Source organism: Capricornis sumatraensis, chromosome 3 (genome assembly GCF_032405125.1).
Source record: "Capricornis sumatraensis isolate serow.1 chromosome 3, serow.2, whole genome shotgun sequence".
Lineage (NCBI taxonomy): Eukaryota > Metazoa > Chordata > Mammalia > Artiodactyla > Bovidae > Capricornis > Capricornis sumatraensis.
Window position 1 is genome coordinate 146,981,844 of NC_091071.1, and position 21,337 is coordinate 147,003,180.

At 38.7% G+C, this 21,337-nt stretch overlaps 1 protein-coding gene across 1 annotated transcript in view; it reads left to right on the forward strand.

The window, feature by feature from the left end:
• The window catches only part of VWC2L (von Willebrand factor C domain containing 2 like), a 186,880-nt gene that overhangs the window by 40,770 nt on the left and 124,773 nt on the right, over window positions 1-21,337 (forward strand). The window lies entirely within an intron of this gene.

The following is a 21,337-nucleotide window of genomic DNA, read 5'->3' on the forward strand; positions in this document are numbered from 1 at the left end:
GCCCAATTAGTTTAAATGTGGGAAAGAGTAAGCCCAGGATAACAGGGAGACCATAGAAAGATACTGGACCAAGGAGAAAACACCTAGGTCCGGTGCCTGTAGGATGAGGAAGGGAGCAAGGAATGCTGGGAGGCTGAAATGAACTGACATGTCTGCTGATGGCATGTGTTGAGGGATATAGTTCCCTTTTTCATGTTTCCTCAATGACTGGCCTGATAATAATAATTAACCTAACTACTGAGAGTGCCACCAGCTTTCATTTGTTTGCAGGGGAGACAACTGAGACTAAAGTATATCAGTTCAGTTCAGTTCAGTTCAGTCGCTCAGTCGTGTCCGACTCTTTGCAACCCCATGAATCGCAGCATGCCAGGCCTCCAGGTCCATCACCATCTCCCAGAGTTCACTCAGACTCACGTCCATCGAGTCCGTGATGCCATCCAGCCATCTCATCCTCTGTCGTCCCCTTCTCCTCCTGCCCCCAATCCCTCCCAGCATCAGAGTCTTTTCCAATGAGTCAACTCTTCGCATGAGGTGGCCAAAGTACTGGAGCTTCAGCTTCAGCATCATTTCTTCCAAAGAAATCTCAGGGCTGATTTCCTTCAGAATGGACTGGTTGGATCTCCTTGCAGTCCAAGGGACTGTCAAGAGTCTTCTCCAACACCACAGTTCAAAAGCATCAATTCTTTGGCGCTCAGCCTTCTTCACAGTTGGCAAAGTAATGTCTCTGCTTTGAATATACTATCTAGGTTGGTCATAACTTTTCTTCCAAGGAGTAAGCGTCTTTTAATTTCATGGCTGCAGTCACCATCTAAACTACCCTCAGATACACAGCTGGGATTTGAACCCCCCTCTATCAAACTTCAAAGCCAGTGGTGTCTAACCACTTGTTCTCAAAGTAGCCCTGGGCCAGGACACCACCATTATCTGGGAACCAGTCAGAAAGGCACATTTCTGAGCCCCTCCTAAATCTAGAGAATCAGGAATTCTGGGAGTGAAACCCAGCATTCTATGCCTTAGCAAGCCATGCAGGCAATTCTGATGCTCAGAGTTTTGTTTTGGTTTTTTTCTAACAAAGGATGTCTGTGTTGGGGGTACTCGGGGAGCAAAAGCTGAAAGATTGTCAGCCAATGGGATGTGAGATACTGTTACACTCGGACTAGAAGGAAGACAAGGCTGGAAAGAAAGAGTTAGACACAAAGTTCCCTGGAGTCAAAGCAAGGCCACGTAGGTTGGAGAGGATCTAGCAGTGGTGAACCCCAATGGGAGCAAAGGTGCTCCGCCAGGGCCTAGAAGTGATACAGATGGGAGCTACTAGGCAGATGCTATTCAGGTTAAGGGTCAAGCATGGGCAGAGCTAAAGATATTTCTTAATAATAAAGCCATGGTCATTCACCTGATTTTTAAAGGCAGCAAAAGTCACCAGAGAAGGCACAGTAATGAAGGAAAGGGCAATGTGAGATGCCCTTTTGTCATCATCATTTGTCACGCTGATCTACTATGAAGAAGTGATTGCTTCAAGTAAATTATTTTCTGGATTTAAGTTATGATAACTATTAACATTTTCCAAGTCATATTTAAGAATATTTTAATCCCTTTGAACAACTATATCAAGGTGTAATTGACATAAAATCAACTCTACATTTTTTAAGTGTACAATCTGATGTTTTAACATATGTATACCTGTGATGCTATTGTTATAGTTGGGAAAGTGCCCATATCAATCACTCCAAAACTTTCCTCATGTTCCTTTGAATTTCTTTCCTTTAGCCCTTTTCTGCCCCAGCCTCACCCAGGCAAATCTCTGTTGTGCTTTCTGTCATTATATTTAAATTTGCATTTCTTAGGACTAGCTATAAATGTAATTGTTCAACATGTATTCTCTTTTGTCTGAATTCTTTCATTCAGCATGATTATTTTGAAACTCATCCATGCAGCATGTATCCTAGCTCATTCCGTGTTTATTTCTGAATGGTACTCCATTATATAGATATACCACTGTATAATTTATCCATTCACTTGTTGTTGGACATTGGACTGTTTCCAGTTTTTGATTATTACAAATAAAACTGTCTTAAACATTCTCACACAAGTCTTTGTATGGGTATATGTTTTATTTTCTATTGTGGGAATGTCTAGAAGTGGAATGCTAGATCATATGGTAGGTGTTTATTTCACTATTTTTTTTCTTTAATGCCAAACTATTGATATTTCAAAGGGATTGTATTATTTGAAGTTTCCATCAGAAATGTATGAGAGTGCCAGTTCTTCTACATCCTTACCAACTCTTGGGATCATAGTCCTGTTTAACTTTTTTTTTTTTTTTAATTTTAAAATCTTTAATTCTTACATGCATTCCCAAACATGAACCCCCCTCCCACCTCCCTCCCCATAACATCTCTCTGGGTCATCCCCATGCACCAGCCCCAAGCATGCTGTATCCTGCGTCAGACATAGACTGGCGATTCGATTCTTACATGATAGTATACATGTTAGAATGCCATTCTCCCAAATCATCCCACCCTCTCCCTCTCCCTCTGAGTCCAAAAGTCTGTTATACACATCTGTGTCTTTTTTGCTGTCTTGCATACAGGGTCGTCATTGCCATCTTCCTAAATTCCATATATATGTGTTAGTATACTGTATTGGTGTTTTTCTTTCTGGCTTACTTCACTCTGTATAATCGGCTCCAGTTTCATCCATCTCATCAGAACTGATTCAAATGAATTCTTTTTAACGGCTGAGTAATACTCCATTGTGTATATGTACCACAGCTTTCTTATCCATTCATCTGCTGATGGATAGTCCTGTTTAACTTTAGCTAGTCTAATAGAAGTGTATTATTATTTTATTATGGTTTTAAGCTGCATTCTCTAATGGCTATTGAAGTTGAGCATCTTTTCATATGCTAACTTTCCATCTGCATATCTTCTTTAGAGACATGTCTGTTCAAGTCATTTTCCAATTTTTAAAAACTGGGTTTTTGTCTTTGTATTATTGAGTTTTCAGATTTCTTCACATGTTCTAGAGACAAGTTCTTTATTAGACATATGCTTTGCAAATGTTTTCTTCCAGTCTGTGGGTATGTCTTTATATCCCCTTAACAGTGTCATTTGAAGAGCAAATGTTTTAATTATGATGAAATCCAATTTATCAATGTTTTCTTTTATGAACCATGCTTTTAGTGTTGTAATTAAATAATCATGGCCTAACCCAGAATCAAAAGTATTTTTCCTGTTTTTTTTCTAGAAATGTTTTAGAGTCTACATTCAGGACAAAGATTCATTTTGAGTTATACTATGAATATGATGCGAGGAATTGACTGAAGGCTTTTTTTAATTTGGATATCCAGTTGTTTTAAAAATATTTATTAAAAAGACTATTTTTTCCTCCACTGATTGTATTTGTACCTTTGCTAAAAATCAGTTGTCTATTTATGCAGATATACATTTTCATCTATTTCTGAACTCTCCCTTCTGTTCCACTAAAGTTATTTTGGCAGCTCTAGGTCCTTTGCATTTCCATATGAATTTTAGTTATCAGTTTCTGCAAAAGAAAAAGTACATTTTGATTGGCATTATGTTGAGTGTATACATCAATTTGAGAACTGACTTTTATCAATATTGAGTCTCCCAATTTATGAACATTATATGTCAATTCATTAATTCTTCAGTTTCTCTCAGCACTCTAGGTTTTGGTCAGTTTTATTCTAGAGTATTTTATGTTTTAATGCTATTATAGTATATATTCTTTTAAAAATTCTGATTATTTGCTGCTAATATATAGAAATAAACTTGGTAGTTATATATTGATTTTGGATCCTGAAATATTGTTAAACCCAATTATTAAACCCAGGTGATTTTTTTTTTGTTAATTCCATTGCAATTGCTACATAGACAGCCATGTCACCTGCAAAGACAGTTATATTACTTTCTTGCCAATTTTGATATCTTTTTGTTCTCTTTTTTAATCTTATTATACATTTTATAATATCTTGCTGCTGCTGCTGCTGCTGCTGCTGCTGCTGCTGCTAAGTTGCTTCAGTCGTGTCTGATTCTGTGTGACCTCATAGATGACAGCCCACCAGGCTTCCCTGGTCTCTGGGATTCTCCAGGCAAGAACACTGGAGTGGGTTGCCATTTCCTTCTCCAACGCATGAAAGTGAAAAGTGAAAGTGAAGTCGCTCAGTCGCGTCTGACTCTTCACTACCCCATGGACTGCAGACTACCAGGCTCCTCCCGTGGGATTTTCCAGGCAAGAGTACAGGAGTGGGTTGCCATTGCCTTCTCCACTATAATATCTTAAAGTGAAGTGAAGTTGCTCAATCATGTCCGACTCTGCGACCCCATGGATTTTTGCCTACCAGGCTCTGAGGAGCCTCTCAGTCCATGAAATTTTCCAGGCAAGAGTACTGGAGTGGGTTAAACAGTAAATAGAAGTGCTAAAACCATACATCCTTGTGCCATTCAGATATGGAATAAAAGTCATTCAATTTTTCCCAATTAAATATGATTTTACCTGTAGGTTTTTCATAGATGCCTGTAGACCAAGAAAGTACCTTTCTATTCCTACTTTGCCAAGAGACTTTTATCAGGGACGGAGACTGAGTTTTAAGATTTTTTCAGTATCTATAGAGATGACCATGTGATCTTTTTTTTTATAGTTGTAAGTTTAGTGAATTACATTGATTGATTTTAAAATATTAAGCCAATCTTGCATCCCTAAGATAAACTACATTTAGTCATGAAATATTATCCTTCTTTTTTTTTTTTTTTTGGAATGTGGACTATTTTTAAAGTCTTTATTGAATTTGTTGCAATATTGCTTCTGATTAGTCCAGATAAATGTTTATCAATTTTATTTAAAAAAAAAACCCACTTTGGGGTTCACTGATCTTCTCTAATATTTTCTCTTTTCTATTTCATTGATGTCTACTCTACTCATTGCTTCCTTTCTTCTTCTTACTTTGGGTTTAATTTGCTGTTTTTCTAATTTTTTAAGGTAGGATCTTTTATAATAAATTTGGTACCTTTCTCCTTTCCTAATATAGATGTTTTTATAAACACTCTAAATTCTACTTTAGCATCATCTGCCAATTTTCATATGTTATGTTCACACACTTACTAAATTTAAAATACTTTCTGATGTTCTTTTTGATTTCTTCTTTGAACCATAGGTTATTTACCATTTGTTAATTTGTTTCCAAACACTGGATTTATTCCCAGGTATCTATGTTATTTACTTCAAATTTAATTTTGTAAATGGAAGAGCATGTATTTCTTACTCAGTTTTTAAAAATTTTAATAGGACTTTTTTATGGCCAAGAATATATTCTACCTTAAAGATATCTCTAGTCTTTCCCATTCTATTGTTTTCTTTATTTCTTTGCAATGATCACTGAGCAAGGTTTTCTTAACTCTCCTTGCTATTCTTTGGAACTCTGCATTCAGATGAGTATATCTTTCCTTTTCGTGTCTCTTCTCAGCTATTTATAAGGCCTCCTCAGACAACCATTTTGCCTTTTTTGCATTTCTTTTTCTTAGGGATGGTCTTGATCTCTGCCTCCTGTACAATGTCACAAACCTCCATCCATAGTTCTGCAGGCACTCTGTCTATCAGATCTAATTCCTTGAATCTATTTCTCACTTCCACTGTATAATCATAAGGGATTCAATTTAAGTCATACCTGAATGGGCTAGTGGTTTTCCCTACTTTCTTCAATTTAAGTCTGAATTTGGCAATAAGGAATTCATGATCTTGGCCATAGTCAGTTCCCAGTATTGTTTTTGCTGACTATATAGAGCTACTCCATCTTCAGCTGCAAAGAATATAATCAATCTGATTTTGGTATTGACCATCTGGTGATGTCCATGTGTAGACTCTTCCCTTATGTTGTTGGAAGAGGGTGTTTGCTATGACTAGAACTATGAGTTCTCTTGGCAAAAATCTGTTAGCCTTTGCCCTGCTTCATTTTGTACTCCAAGGCTGAACTTGCCTGTTACTTCAGGTATCTCTTGACTTCCTACTTTTGCATTCCATCCCCCTGGGATGAAAAGGACATCTTTTTTTCGTGTTAGTTCTAGAAGATCTTATAGGTCATCACAGAACCATTCAACTTCAGCTTCTTTGGCATTAGTGGTTGGGACATAGACTTGGATTATTGTGATGTTGAATGGCTTGCCTTGGAAATGAACAGAGATCATTCTGTCATTTTTGAGATTGCAACCAAATAGTTCATTTCAGACTCTTTTGTTGACTATGATGGATACTCTGTTTCTTCTAAGGAATTCTTGGCTACAGTAGTAGACTAAAAGTCATCTGAATTAAATTAGCCCATTCTGGTCCATTTTAGTTCACTGGTTCCTAAAACATTGATGTTCACTCTTGCCATCTCCTGTTTGACTGCTTCCAATTTACCTTGATTCATGGACCTAACATTCCAGGTACCTATGCAATATTGTTCTTTACAAGAACATTAGAGATAACAAGGGAATATTTCATGTAAAGATGGGCACAATAAAGGACAGAAGCAGTAAGGACCTAATAGAAACAGAAGATATTATGAAGAGGTAGTAATACACAGAGGAACTATACAAAACTGGCTCATTGGAAAAGACCCTGATGCTGGGAAAGATTGAACTGATATTCTACCTTGGAAATATTCCTTGTGTGCCTGTGAAAAATGTATATTCTGCTGTTTTCGAGTATGGATTCTATAGTTATTAATTAAGCTAAGTTGATTGATAGTGTTGTTCAAGTCTTTCATATTCTTTTTGCTATTCTGTCTACTTTGTTCTATTAATTATTTTTGTTGTTTGGTCACTCAGCCATGTCCAACTCTTTGTGACCCCATGGACAGCAGCATGCCAGGCTTCCCTCTCCTTCACCATCTCCTGGAGCTTGCTCAAACTCATGTCCATTGAGTCAGTGATGCCATCCAACCATCTCATCCTCTGTCGTCCCCTTCCCCTCCTGCCTTCAGTCTTTCCCAGCATCAGGGTCTTTTCTTATGAGTCAGCTTGTCACATCAGGTGGCCAAAGTATTGGAGCTTCAGCTTCAGCATCAGTCTTCCAATGAATATTCAGGACTGACTTCCTTTAGGATTGACCAGTTTGATCTCCTTGCAGTGCAAGGGTCTCTCAAAAGTTTTCTCCAACACCACAGCTCAAAAGCATCAATTCTTTGGTGCTCAGCCTTGTTTATGGTCCAACTCTCACAGCCATACACGACTATTGGAAAAACCCATAGCTTTGACTATATGGACCTTTGTTAGCAAAGTAATATCTGCGAGAGGGATATTGAAACCTCTGACTATAGATTTGTCTAGTTTTCTAGCAGTTTTATCAGCTTTGTTACATAAACTTTAAAGTCTTTATTATGTGTATCAATATTTAGAATTCATTATGACTCTTCATAAATTGACCTCTTTCTAATTATTAAATGACATTCTTCATTTCTTTATATTCTTTGCTCAATAATCTGCTTTGTGCTGACATTAATGTAGCCAGTGCAACTTCCTTTTGATTAGTGTAAGATGCTGTAACTTGTCCTATCATTCTATTTTTATCTTTTGTGTTTGTATATTTGAAGTCTTCTTCTAATAAGCAGCATAAGACTGGTTGTTGCTTTTTAATCAGATCTTCATTAATAGTGTAGAATTCTTGGTTGATGGGTTTTTTTTCTTTCAATACTTTGACGATGTTGCTCCACAGTATTTTTCCTTGAAATTTTTTTCCTTACAAGCTATCAGCTCTTATATTTATTCCTGTGAATATAAACTGTTTCCCTCCACACCATCCTCTAGCCACTTTTAAGATTTTCCCTTTATCTTTGTTTTTGTGCAATGTGATTTTTATGTATCTTGACATGGTTTTCTTAGTGTTCCTTATGCTTATGCTTCATTAACATCTGTGGGTTTATAGTTTCTTCCAAATTTAAAAAAAAATTAAGCCTTTATTTCTTCAAATATTTATTTTTCTCTCCCCTAGCTTTGGGAATCCCAATTATACATGTATTGGGCTGCCAAAAAATATTCCACATATCATGCTCTATGCATCTTTTCTGATGCTTCTTCTTTTGATTTTCATTTTGTATAGCTAGCTCCTGTTATTCTTAAAACTTACTAATTTTCTCTTCTGTATTATCTAATCTAACAATAAGCATATCTTATATATTCATACTCTGTAGTTTTCATCTCTAGAGGGTAGATTTTTTTGTTGTTGGTTTTGGTTTTGTATTCCTTTGTTCAGTCTCTCAGTCGTGTCTGACTCTTTGCAAACCCTGTGGTCATATCTGACTCTTTGTATTCCTAGATTCTACTTAAGTTTTTTTTAATATGGAAAAAAGTTCTGTTTTCATGTTTTCTGCTTATTTTAATATGTGTTAGCTCTAGATCTTTTTAAATTGAATGTCAGGCATGGTAAATTTTACCTCACTGGGTGCTGGATATTTTGCATTTCTATAAATTTTTTGAAATATGCTGTAGTACAAAGTTAAGTTACTTGGAAATATTTTGTCCCTTTTACATCTGATTTTTAAGAACTGTTCAGCAGGACTAGAACAGTGCTTAGTCCAGGGCTAATTCTTTCTCTGAAGGTGAAGGCGAAGTCGTTCAGTCATGTCCGACTCTTTGCGACCCCATGGACTGTAGCCTACCAAGCTCCTCTGTCCATGGGATTTTCCAGGCAATAGTACTAGAGTGGATTGCCATTTCCTTCTCCAGAGGATCTTCCCAACCCAGGGATCGAACCCGGGTCTCCCGCATTGTAGACAGACGCTTTACCGTCTGAGCCACCAGGGAAGTCTAATTCTTTCTCTACTAGGTAAAAATTGAGTACTGTACTCAATACCCTGTCAGCCATATGATTTTTCAGTCTGGTTGGTGGGGATGGTGCTTTTCCCAGCCCTACCCACTGTTAGTTCTCTCCTGGCCTTGGGTAGTTTTCTCACATGCATATGCTGATCAATGCTCAGCTAAATACTTAAGGAACACAAAGTGCAGGTCCTGGAGTTCTGTCTCTGGTACCTCTCTCCTCAGCAGTACTCTGTCCTGCAAACTCTAAGTGCCTTGATCTTCACAAAACCTTAGCTCTGTTTCCTCAACACTGGGAGTCACCTGGGTTTCACTGCCTAGCTCTATGAGTTAGAAATCCTCAAGGCAGAAAAAGGACAACCACAGAATTCCCCTTATTTGTTTCCCTTCTTTTAGGAATGTCCTTCCTTGCCATATAACCAGTGTGTTAAAAACTGTTTCACAGAATGTATTTGTTTTATGATTTCTAGTGGGGATGTCAGAGAAGGCAATGGCACCCCACTCCAGTACTCTTGCCTGGAAAATCCCATGGACAGGGGAGCCTGGTGGGCTGCAGTCCATGGGGTCGCTAGGAGTCGGACAGGACTGAGAGACTTCACTTTCACTTTTCACTTTCATGCATTGGAGAAGGAAATGGCAACCCACTCCAGTGTTCTTGCCTGGAGAATCCCAGGGATGGAGGAGCCTAGTGGGCTGCCGTCTGCTGCTGCTGCTGCTAAGTCGCTTCAGTCGTGTCCGACTCTGTGCGACCCCATAGACGGCAGCCCACCAGGCTCCGCCATCCCTGGGATTCTCCAGGCAAGAACACTGGATTGGTTTGGTCTGCCATCCATGGGGTCGCAAAGAGTCGGACACGACTGAAGCGACTTAGCAGCAGCAGCAGCAGCAGTGGGAATGTAAACCTTCTCAGGTACTCTACCTTGGACATAACTGGAAGTGCATAGTTTAATTTCATAACTTGTATTTTTCAACACAGACCCAGGCTGGTACAATCTATACCTATCACAACAGTGCTGAGCAATTCATAGCTAAACAAAAATAAAACAGGATTATTCATTGCCCTCTCAATAGCTGCCAAACGGTTATCACTCAATAATGAGTACTGAGTACATACTGCTTAACCTACTGTCTTAGCCATTTTGCTAGATGGTTTACTTATTTCTCATTCTTAGTTACACATTATGAGGTTTTTCCTGTTTTTTTATTTTACTGCTTATGTGAGGGAAATTAGGTTTGTTCTTGTGGTTGTTTAGTCTCTAAGTCATGTATGACTCTTTGAGACCCCATGGACTGCAGCACACCAGAGGTCCCTTTCCTTCACTATCTCAGAGTTTGCTCAGACTCATGCCCATTGACTTGATGATGCTATTCATCCATCTCATCCTCTGTCACCTCCTTCTCCTCTTGCCCTCAGTCTTTCCCAACTTCAGAGTCTTTTCCAATGAGATGGTTGTTCCCATCAGGCAGCAAAAGTATTGGAGCTTGAGCATCAGTCCTTCCACTGAATATTCAGTGTTGATTTCCTTTAGGATTGACTGGTTTAATCTGCTTGCTCTTTAAGGGACTCTCAAGAAATTAGGTTTAGGAATGTGAAAAAATGTTCCAAATATCCAGTAAATGATGTATTTAGCTTTCAAATTCAGATGATTCTGATTCCAAAGACTTCACTTTCTATAGTACTTTGGTTATTATTTATCATGAAATACAAATAGAACATTTAATAATGGATTATCTAATTGTACATTCCAGCTGAGGGCATTAGAACATTTCTAACTTAACCACCTTAAAAGATTTTGCTGACTAATAGAATTTTTAAAGAGATTTTCTATAGATCAGGAGGGAAAGAAAATTTATATTGCAAGAATGAAAGTGATAAAATGAAAAGAATATAAAGTGGGTAATTTTACAACTCAGATTAATGATGAATACTGAGAACAAGAGTTTGCAGAAGAAAAGGAGGCCCAGAGATTCAGAAATCCACAGGAATACATAGAGGAGGACACTGGTTCACTTGACAAACCACCAAATATAGGGCATGGTTGCAGTCATAGGAACAAAACTTCAGGAGTTTTTAGAAGTTGTATTATTTTGGTGGCTTACAAACCCCATCTTAGATATTGGAGAAATGAGTTTTTTAAAACTTAATATTACCAATTTAAACTTTTTAAAATGTATACAATATTTTTTTTATTTAATAATATTACCAAAAACACATGTTATTTTTATTGATACTCTCAGATCATGGTGTAAATATTTTAAATAAATAAAATTTTAATAAATAAATATTTTAAGTATAAAATATAACCATTTAAAAAACATCTTTATTATTTTAAATTTTCAGTTCAGTTCGGTTCACTTCGGTTGCTCAGTCACACCCGACTCTTTGCAACCCCATGAATCGCAGCACGCCAGGCCTTACTGTCCATCACCAACTCCTGGAGTTCACTCAAACCCATGTCCATCGAGTTGGTGATGCCATCCAGCCATCTCATCTATTGTTATCCCCTTCTCCTCCTGCTCCCAATTCCTCCCAGCATCAGAGTCTTTTCCAGTTAGTCAACTCTTCGCATGAGGTGGCCAAAGTATTGGAGTTTCATCTTTAGCATCAGTCCTTCCAAAGAACACCCAGGACGGATCTTCAGAATGGACTGGTTGGATCTCCTTGCAGTCCAAGGGACTCTCAAGAGTCTTCTCCAACACCATAGTTCAAAAGCATCAATTCTTCGGTGCTCAGCTTTCTTCACAGTCCAACTCTCGTATCCATACATGACCACTGGAAAAACCATAGCCTTGACTAGAGGTACCTTTGCTGACAAAGTAATGTCTCTGCTTTTTAATAAGCTGTCTAGGTTGGTCATAACTTTCCTTCCAAGGAATGAGCATCTTTTAATTTCATGGCTGCAATCACCATCTGCAGTGATTTTGGAGCCCCCCAAAATAAAGTCAGCCACTGTTCCCACTGTTTCCTTATCTATTTGCCATGAAATGATGGGACTGGATGCCATGATCTTAGTTTTATGAATGTTGAGCTTTAAGCCAACTTTTTCACTCTCATCTTTCTATTTCATCAAGAGGCTTTTTAGTTCTTTTTCACTTTCTGCCATAAGGGTGATGTCATCTGCATATCTGAGGTTATTGATATTTCTCCCGGCAATCTGGATTCCAGCTTGTGTTTCTTCCAGCCCAGCATTTCTCATGATGTACTCTGCATATAAGTTAAACAAGCAGGGTGACAATATACAGCCCTGACATACTCCTTTTCCTATTTGGAACCAGTCTGTTGTTCCATGTCCAGATCTAACTGTTGCTTCCTAACCTGTATACAGGTTTCTCAAGAGGCAGGTTAGGTTGTCTGGTATTCCCATCTCTTTCAGAATTTTCCACAGTTTATTGTGATCCACAGAGTCAAAGGCTTTGGCATAGTCAATAAAGCAGAAATAGATGTTTTTCTGGAACTCTCTTGCTTTTTCCATGATCCAGCGATGTTGGCAATTTGATCTCTGGTTCCTCTGCCTTTTCTAAAACCAGCTTGAACATCTGGAATTTCATGGTTCATGTATTGCTGAAGCCTGACTTGAAGAATTTTGAGCATTACTCTGCTAAAGTGTGAGATGAGTGCAACAAAGTACACTGAAGCTACATAAATCCCATGCATACTGTGCTAATGATGCTATCAGTTAGCACTAGTGTAACCTGTGTACCCAAGCACAACCGTACATGAGAAGTGGATGTGCTTCAGAGTCATACTTCCTCACTAAAAGCTCTTTACAGTATCATGGGTACAGTGTATATGAGACTATAAAAAGAAAATTTACATAATATGAGATCTATTTCCTCAGGGATAACTGGAAGTAAAATATCACCTTGAAACATATTAGGATAAAGTAATAAATTTTCTAAAATGGCTCTTTATTCATTTCAGCTTTTTAAAACTTCATATGTTGAAGTAAAATGTAAACTTTAAGACCATTTCATTCTCATTAAAGAAAGGCCTAAAAAAGAATCCTGGCTGTACAAATGAATGCTCATGCAATGATCTTTTTTTTCTGTAGCATGGTTGTAAAGAACAGAAATGGGGCTGATTTTCCCTATGTCTCAGCATTCTTCAAGCATCCAAGGATCTTAGAGTTAAATCTTCTAGAGGGAAAAGAGACTCTGATCCCTTTAAACAGGGTTTGACTTAAAAAAGGCAAGGGTCAAAGTGATGTTACATTTGAGTTGTCAGTGTGTTAGTCATTCAGTCATGTCCAACTCTTTGCAACCCCATGGACTGTAGCCCACCAGGCTCCTCTGTCCACATAATTCCCTCTCAAGGCAAGAATACTGGAATGGGTAGCCATTCCCTTCTCCAGGGCATCTTCCTGACTCAGGCATCGAATATGGGTCTCCTGCATTGCAGGCAGATTCTTTACCATCTGAGCTACCAAGGAAGCTCAGGTCTTAGAAAAACTATTAATATATGTAACACAATACAGTGATACTGTGGATACAGGGAAAGACTCATTACAGCACATATACAGTTTTAAGAAGAGGGCTTGACAGCAGACTCTGTAAAACCATTTTTCCCAATTATTTTCTGGAGAAAATGGAAAATAAAAGAAAAACAGAATTTTAAAACTGACAGAGATCTTGGGAATTATTTTGATGTAAATCTTTTATTTTGGGTACTTCCCTTGCAATCCAGTGGTTAAGACTTTGCATTCCAATGCAGGGAGTGAAGATTGATCCCTGGTTGAGGAACACATGCCTTGCAGCCAAAAAACCAAAATATAAAAGAGAAGCAATATTGTAACAAGTTCAATAAAGACTTTAAAAATGGTCCTCATCCAAAAAGAAAAAAATCTTAAAAAAAAAACTTTTATTTTGCACTTGAAGAAGAATCCAAGAATAGCAAGTGAAGGTGAATTGCTCAGAAGACAATAGCAGAAAGAGCTAGGACTATCACCCAACTTTGCTGCTCTCACAGGACCCATATTTTAAACTAAAGAAATATATATTCTGTGTGATATCTGACAGGTATTTGTTGGTTTGTTTTTACTTAATAGGAATGCTTGTACATTTTATGACAAGTATTTTATAGAATTTAATTTGTCTTTAAATGCTGTTGGGTGTTGAGTTCCAGTCAAATGATTCTTAAGGTTATTTTTTTATTTTGTAAGTACTAGTACACCTACAAGTAAACGTATGTGGTTAGAGTGCTAATGACAATATTTACTGAAGAAGATTAGGGGATCTGTCACTTTAATAGGTTTGGGAAACACCCTGCCCCAAGGCCAACTTTGGGGGAAAAAAAAAATTAAACCCATTTCTAAGTAAGTCTTGGGAGGAAAAAATGCCCAACATTTTTAATGAAATGTTGAAAAATGGCTGATGAGAGTTCCCTTTTAGCAGCTGTATCTTTCTAGTAGCACATATTGTTATTATCATAAGAAATATATACTGCAGCAGGAGAAGGCAATGGCACCCCACTCCAGTACTCTTGCCTGGAAAATCCCATGGACGGAGGAGCCTGGTAGGCTGCAATACATGGGGTCGCTAGGAGTCAGACACGACTGAGCAACTTCACTTTCACTTTTCACTTTCATGCATTGGAGAGGGAAATGGCAACCCACTCGTGTTCTTGCCTGGAGAATCCCAGGGACGGGGGAGCCTGGTGGGCTGCCGTCTGTGGGGTCACACAGAGTCAGACACGACTGAAGTGACTTAGCAGCAGCAGTAGCAGCAGCACAATAAATTAAATTAAAATATCAACTCTTTTGTGCTCAGTTCAGTTTAGCAATATTTATTGCCCTCCTTCAGTCCACACCTATTTATTATTGAGTATCCACAAAATACCAGGTGCATTGCTAAAAATACAGTGGTGACCAAGATTAGTCCTTACCTTCAAGAAATGTCCAACTTGAAGGGAAACCAAGGCAAGCAAACAAGAAAGAGGCAACTGAGATCTTACTGCGATTTGCTCAAAGAAAAATATGGGGAAATCTGCTAAAGAGTGTCTAGAGAGAGAAAAAAGTAAACAGAACTTTGTCACTTTGGCTATTAGAGAGAATTAATTATAAATAACCAATATGGAGAAGGGCTTCCTAGGTAGCTCAGTGGTAAAGAATCTGCCTACCATTGCAGGAGATAGGGGTTCAATCCCTGGGTCAGGAATATCCCCTGGAGGAGGAAATGGCAATCCACTCCAGTGTTCTTGGCTGGAGAAACCCAGGGACAGAGGAGACTGGTGGGCTACAGTGTATGGAGTTGCAAAGAGTTAGACATGACTGAGCATGCATGCAAGCTTAATATTGGAAAATCTACTGGTCCTTATGGGAATCTTTGAACCATTATGTCCACTAGTTTGAGCACAGCTGTAAAAACTGATTTCCATTTAATGTGTTTAACATCTTTTTCTATTGGTGTATATTTATACAAAGAACTGATAGAGTGTTAGGAATTGGCTGTCAAACTGGCTGGTCTGTCCTACTTCCTCCTCTCTACTCACACAATAAGCAACAAAAACCTGATAGAATGCACTTAGGAACATAATAAAAATAAGAATTACATATTGGAAAGTCTATTTGAAAATTTCTGTGAGTTTTTTTATTTTTTTCTCTTTGCTTCATACCACTTGGTATTTCTCAATCATCGTCCCTCGATGCCTCTGACAGTCCTAGATACTTCAGTCATCTATAGTTACACTTTAGAAACCAACAGGTAAAGAACTATATCATCTGTGTCTTGTTCTTAGAAATGAAAAATATTGACTTTCAGTATTGTTTCAGAGACTTCAACAGAAAATGCCTAGAGTTGTTTGAAAGACTCCCTACAGGAAAATAAAAATATTTGCTTTTCAAAGAATAAGCAAACAGAAATAACAGAACCTCAATTATGACAGATAAGTGAGCATGTCATGGGCAGATTCAGACTAGACACCAGCTATTATATGGAAAATAAATAAGCTACAAGGATGTACTGTACATCACAGGGAAATATAGACATTATTTTATAATATTGAATCACTATGTTATATACCTAAGATTAATATAACATTGCAAGTCAACTATCCTTTAAATTTTTTTTAACTATGTCCAAGGTCATTTATGAAATGTATTTTCTTGATTACATCTTTTTCCTTACAAGAATTTTTAAAGGTAATCTCAATGATTGCTCAGTAATTTTTACTGTTTGTACAAATGTCTTAGTAATCTTCCCATGAGGAGGATGACACTGTCTAGACTGGCAAGGCTCTAAGCTATATTACATTCCTGGAAGTCTCTTGGGAGAAGAAAATTTCAAAGCTTACATCCTTCCTGCCAAGCACTTGTAGAGTCTTTACTTTGCATCTCATGGGTACATGAGTATCTGAAATTTAAATGGAAAACTAAGATTATTCATAGAAACTCACTGGAGACTAAAATTGAATTAATGAACAACTTAAGGCAGGAATGAATAAAGTGAAGGCATTATCTTATGCACTGTAAGATGAGTAGGTTAGATGAAAGTAAAACTATAAAGGTAGATTTGTCTGTGAAATAGACATTTATTGGGCATTTAGGTCAATTACTAGCACATGTACTCTCATTTAAGTTTCCTAACGGTCCTTTCTACAGATGAAACTGAGGCTTAGAAACTTACTTATCATTGGATCACATAGTTGGAAAATTATAGCACTTATTTTCACAAAAGCCCATGCTCTCTCCACTAAACCACACAGCCACCGTGTGCTCCACGAGCAGACTGCCTGGGTGTAAAGATGTCATTCTTACTTACATCAACAAAAGGCAAACTGAATGACAAATTGGGGCTCTAGAGCAAACTCGTGGGTCTACAGGCTTTAATACTATGTATGTGTCCTGCTCTCTGCCTTTTGCTTCTTCATTTTCCCTAGTTTCCTGCCTTTCCCTTTATTTTCCTCACCTAGCATTGGTGAGGACCAGCTCAGTTACAAAGAACAAAAACACCTAGCTCTACCTGACAAGACAACAAGATTCACCTAACTGAAAAACTCAAGGCCACTGGCTCTAGGCCTAGATGAGTCAAGGGTCTCGGGCAATATGAGGACTTGATTTGTTTTCAGTTCTGTTCTGTGTTTCTCTTGTTGGTTGCATTTTTGAGGCCCTTCATGGAGACACAGTGGCTGCCAGCAGCTTCAGGCTTACTTCCTTATATGTCTCTATCTAGTGGAGGAGAAAGGAATGGATAGATATTTTGTCTAACATTAGTATGTAGTGTGACCCATATTGGGGAGAATAAACAGATTCCTGAACCAATCCCCCTCGATGGAAGAATGTGATGCAGAGTTGGCCAGGCTGGAGCCACATCCCATTCTCTAAGATGGGGATGAAGACAAAACCCACTAGTCACATGGCAGTGACAGCGGGTATTTCCCCAAGAACAATAAAAATGCTGTACTCAGAAAACATGACATTTCCACTATAGAATTAGAAGAAAACAGAAATATTTTCTATGAAAAAAAAATATCTGGCACACATTCACCAAAGCTAGAAGTGTTTGCCAATAACAGTGACAAACACATCATGGATAATTTAAGACCAAGCAAACACTGATAGAAAATATATCATGGTCATGCTTCTGCATGTTCAGCTCATACCTGATGAGCGAGAGCCACCTCATATACAGGGAATCCTGATGTAGAACATCACCCAAAGACAGGCAATAGATTGACAAGACCTAGAACACAAGCCCCATATTCAAAAGATTGGCATTTCATGCAACCATGGTGGCAGAAATCTCCTCATTTGTCAGAATATCTTTTATCATTTCATGGAACAGAGTTTGAGAAATATTGCATTTTTGTTCCTTCTTCTCAGTAAATATTCATGTAGGAATATATTGAAAAATACACCTAGTTTATACACAGCTATTTGATAGCCTGAGTCTGGGAAAGAAAGCAGAGTTTACAATTTTGGTGGTATTGAAAGAGAAAAACAAATACCACATATTAACACATGTATGTGGAATCTAGAAAAATGGTTCAGATGAACCTGTTTGCAAGACAGAAAGAGAGACAGAGATACAAAGAACAAATGTATGGACACCACAGGTGGAAGAGGGGTGCAATGAATTAGGAGAGTGTGATTGACATATATGTACTATTGATACTCCATATAAAATAGATAACTATGTATATATATCAGTTCAGTTCAGTTCAATCGCTCAGTCATGTCAGACACTTTGAGACCCTATGAATCGCAGCACGCCAGGCCTCCCTGTCCATCACCAACTCCCGGAGTTCACCCAGACTCGTGTCCATCGAGTCAGTGATGCCATCCAGCCATCTCATCCTCTGTTGTCCCCTTCTCCTCCTGCCCCCAATCCCTCCCAGCATCAGAGTCTTTTCCAATGAGTCAACTCTTCGCATCAGGTGGCCAAAGTACTGGAGTTTCAGCTTCAGCATCAGTCCTTCCAATGAATATTCAGTTCTGATTTCCTTTATAATTGACTGGTTGGATCTCCTTGTAGTCCAAGGGACTCTCAAGAGTCTTCTTCAACACCACAGTTCAATAGCATCATTCTTTGGCACTCAGCTTTCTTCACAGTCCAACTCTCTCATCCATACATGACCACTGGAAAAACAATAGCCTTGACTAGACGGGCCTTTATTGGTAAAGTAATGTCTCTGCTTTTTAATATGCTATCTAGGTTGGTCATAACTTTCCTTCCAAGGTATAAGTGTCTTTTAATTTCATGGCTGAAGTCACCATCTGCAGTGATTTTGGAGCCCAAAAAATAAAGTCTGACACTGTTTCCACTGCTTCCCCATCTATTTGCCATGAAGTGATGGGACCGGATGCCATGGAGTTTTCTGAATGTTGAGCTTTAAGGCAACTTTTTCACTCCCCTCTTTCACTTTCATCAAGAGGCTTTTTAGTTCCTCTTCACTTTCTGCCATAAGGGTGGTGTCATCTGCATATCTGAGCTTATTGATATTTCTCCCAGCAATCTGGATTCCAGCTTGTGCTGCCTCCGGCCAGCGTTTCTCATGATGTACTCTGCATATAAGTTAAATAAGCAGGGTGACAATATACAGCCTTGATGTACTCCTTTTCCTATTTGGAACCAGTCTGTTGTTCCATGTCCAGTTCTAACTGTTGCTTCCTGACCTGCATATAGGTTTCTCAAGAGGCAGGTCAGGTGGTCTGGTATTCCCATCTCTTTCAGAATTTTCCACAGTTTATCATGATCCACACAGTCAAAAGCTGCATAGTCAATGAAGCAGAAATAGATGTTTTTTGGAACTCTCTTGTTTTGGGGCCACCCAAGACTGTCGGGTCATGGTGGAGAGATCTGACAGAACGTGGCCCACTGGAGAAGGGAATGGCAAACCACTTCAGTATTCTTGCCTTGAGGACCCCATGAACAGTCTGAAAAGGCAAAATGATAGGATACTGAAAGAGGAACTCCCCAGGTCGGTAAATGCCCAATATGCTACTGGAGATCAGTGGAGAAATAACTCCAGAAGGAATGAACAGATGGAGCCAAAGCAAAAACAGTACACTGTTGTGGGTGTGATTGGTGATAGAAGCAAGGTCCAATGCTGTAAAGAGCAATATTGCAGAAGAACCTGGAATGTTAGGTCCATGAATCAAGGCAAATTGGAAGTGGTCAAACAGGAGATGGCAAGAGTAAACGTCAACATTCTAGGAATCAGCGAACTAAAATGGACTGGAATGGGTGAATTTAACTCAGATGACCATTATATCTACTACTGTGGGCAGGAATCCCTTAGAAGAAATGGAGCAGCCATCATGGTCAACAAAAGAGTCCGAGATGCAATACTTGGATGCAGTCTCAAAAATGACAGAATGATCTCTGTTCGTTTCCAAGGCAAACCATTCAATATCACAGTAATCCAGAAGCTGAAGTTGAATGGTTTTATATGTATGTGTGTGTGTATGTATATATGTATATAACTGATTCACTTTGCTGTAAAGCAGAAACACAACATTGTAAAGTAACTACACCCCAATAAAAATAAATGAAATGTGAGCCCCTAAAAAACAGTTCACTTTTCTTATCCTTTGGGAAACATGGTCAAATTCAAGGGGCAGTCTGTATCTATGGATGCAAACATCCATAGATGTGAACATCATCATCTTGGTCTTATTAGCATAAGTCTAAGTGAGCTAATCAGTAACAAATGAGGTTTGTGATACTATGAGGAAAGAATTTAATCATCACAGATATCTCTCAAAGATGTCATGCTGGTCTGAAAATTCTACCCAGGGCAGACAGAAGAATCTGAGGGTTCAAAATAAAAAGATTGCTATATCAGTGAAATCCAATTTCCAATAATTTGTTTTATTGCCATGTACCTGCAATATTGAAAGAAAAATTGAGAAAGAAAAAAATATTGTATAATTTACATAGAAAACAGGTCATTTCCACCCCATTTTGTAAGAGAAGAGGCTGTTTCACACATAAAAGCTTAGCAGCCTGCTATCTACAAGGGAAGTACCATGGCATCCTAGGGAGTGAGGAGGAGAGGGCACAAGACAACTGTGGTTCAGTTCAATTAGCAGTGCAACCTTGAGCAAGCCACTTCACCTCTAAGGGACTAGCAGTCAGTAACAGCCGACCTGCCTACCTCTTGAGTCTGTTGTGAGAGTTAATGTATGTGAAAGTATTTTGTCAAATATGAATTAGAAGACAAAAATGCATATTTGTAGGAAAATATGACAGCTTTTGGGGGCTGCCCAGCTGGCTTAGTGGTAAAGAATCCCCCTGCCAGAAAACACAGGAGATACAGGTTCAATCCCTAGGTCAGGAAGATCCTCAGAAGGAAATAGCAACCCACTCCAGTATTCTTGCCTGAGAAATTTGATGGCCAGAGGAGCCTGGTGGGCTACAGACCATGGGGTCACAAAAGATTTCGACACAACTGAGTGAGATCCAACTAGTCCATTCTGAAGATCAGCCCTGGGATTTCTTTGGAAGGAATGATGCTAAAGCTGAAACTCCAGTACTTTGGCCACCTGATGCAAAGAGTTGACTCATTGGAAAAGACTCTGATGCTGGGAGGGATTGGGGGCAGGAGGAGAAGGGGACAACAGAGGATGAGATGGCTGGATGGCATCACTGACTCGATAGACACGAGTCTGGGTGAACTCCGGGAGTTGGTGATGGACAGGGAGGCCTGGCGTGCTGCGGTTCATGGGGTCGCAAAGAGTCGGACACGACTGAGTGACTGAACTGAACTGAACTGAGCAACTATGAACTACATTTGAGGGAGGAAAATACTTTCTGTTATTGCATAAGTAAGCCATTCATTTTATTCCCTGATCTTTCTTTTTTAAAACCATCATATAACACAGTGAAGTGGTTTCTAGCGAAGCCTGTGGCAAAAGAGAAACCAATGCCCCAACACTGCTTGCATGAACTTGAACCAGCTCATTAACCTCTCAGCACTTTAGACTCTCCCTGTGTGTTGAGGAAAATGATATATTCCTAATAAAATAATTATGAGGATTATATGAGATAATGTATGTAAAATACTCTGCATAGCACCTGGTACATCATAA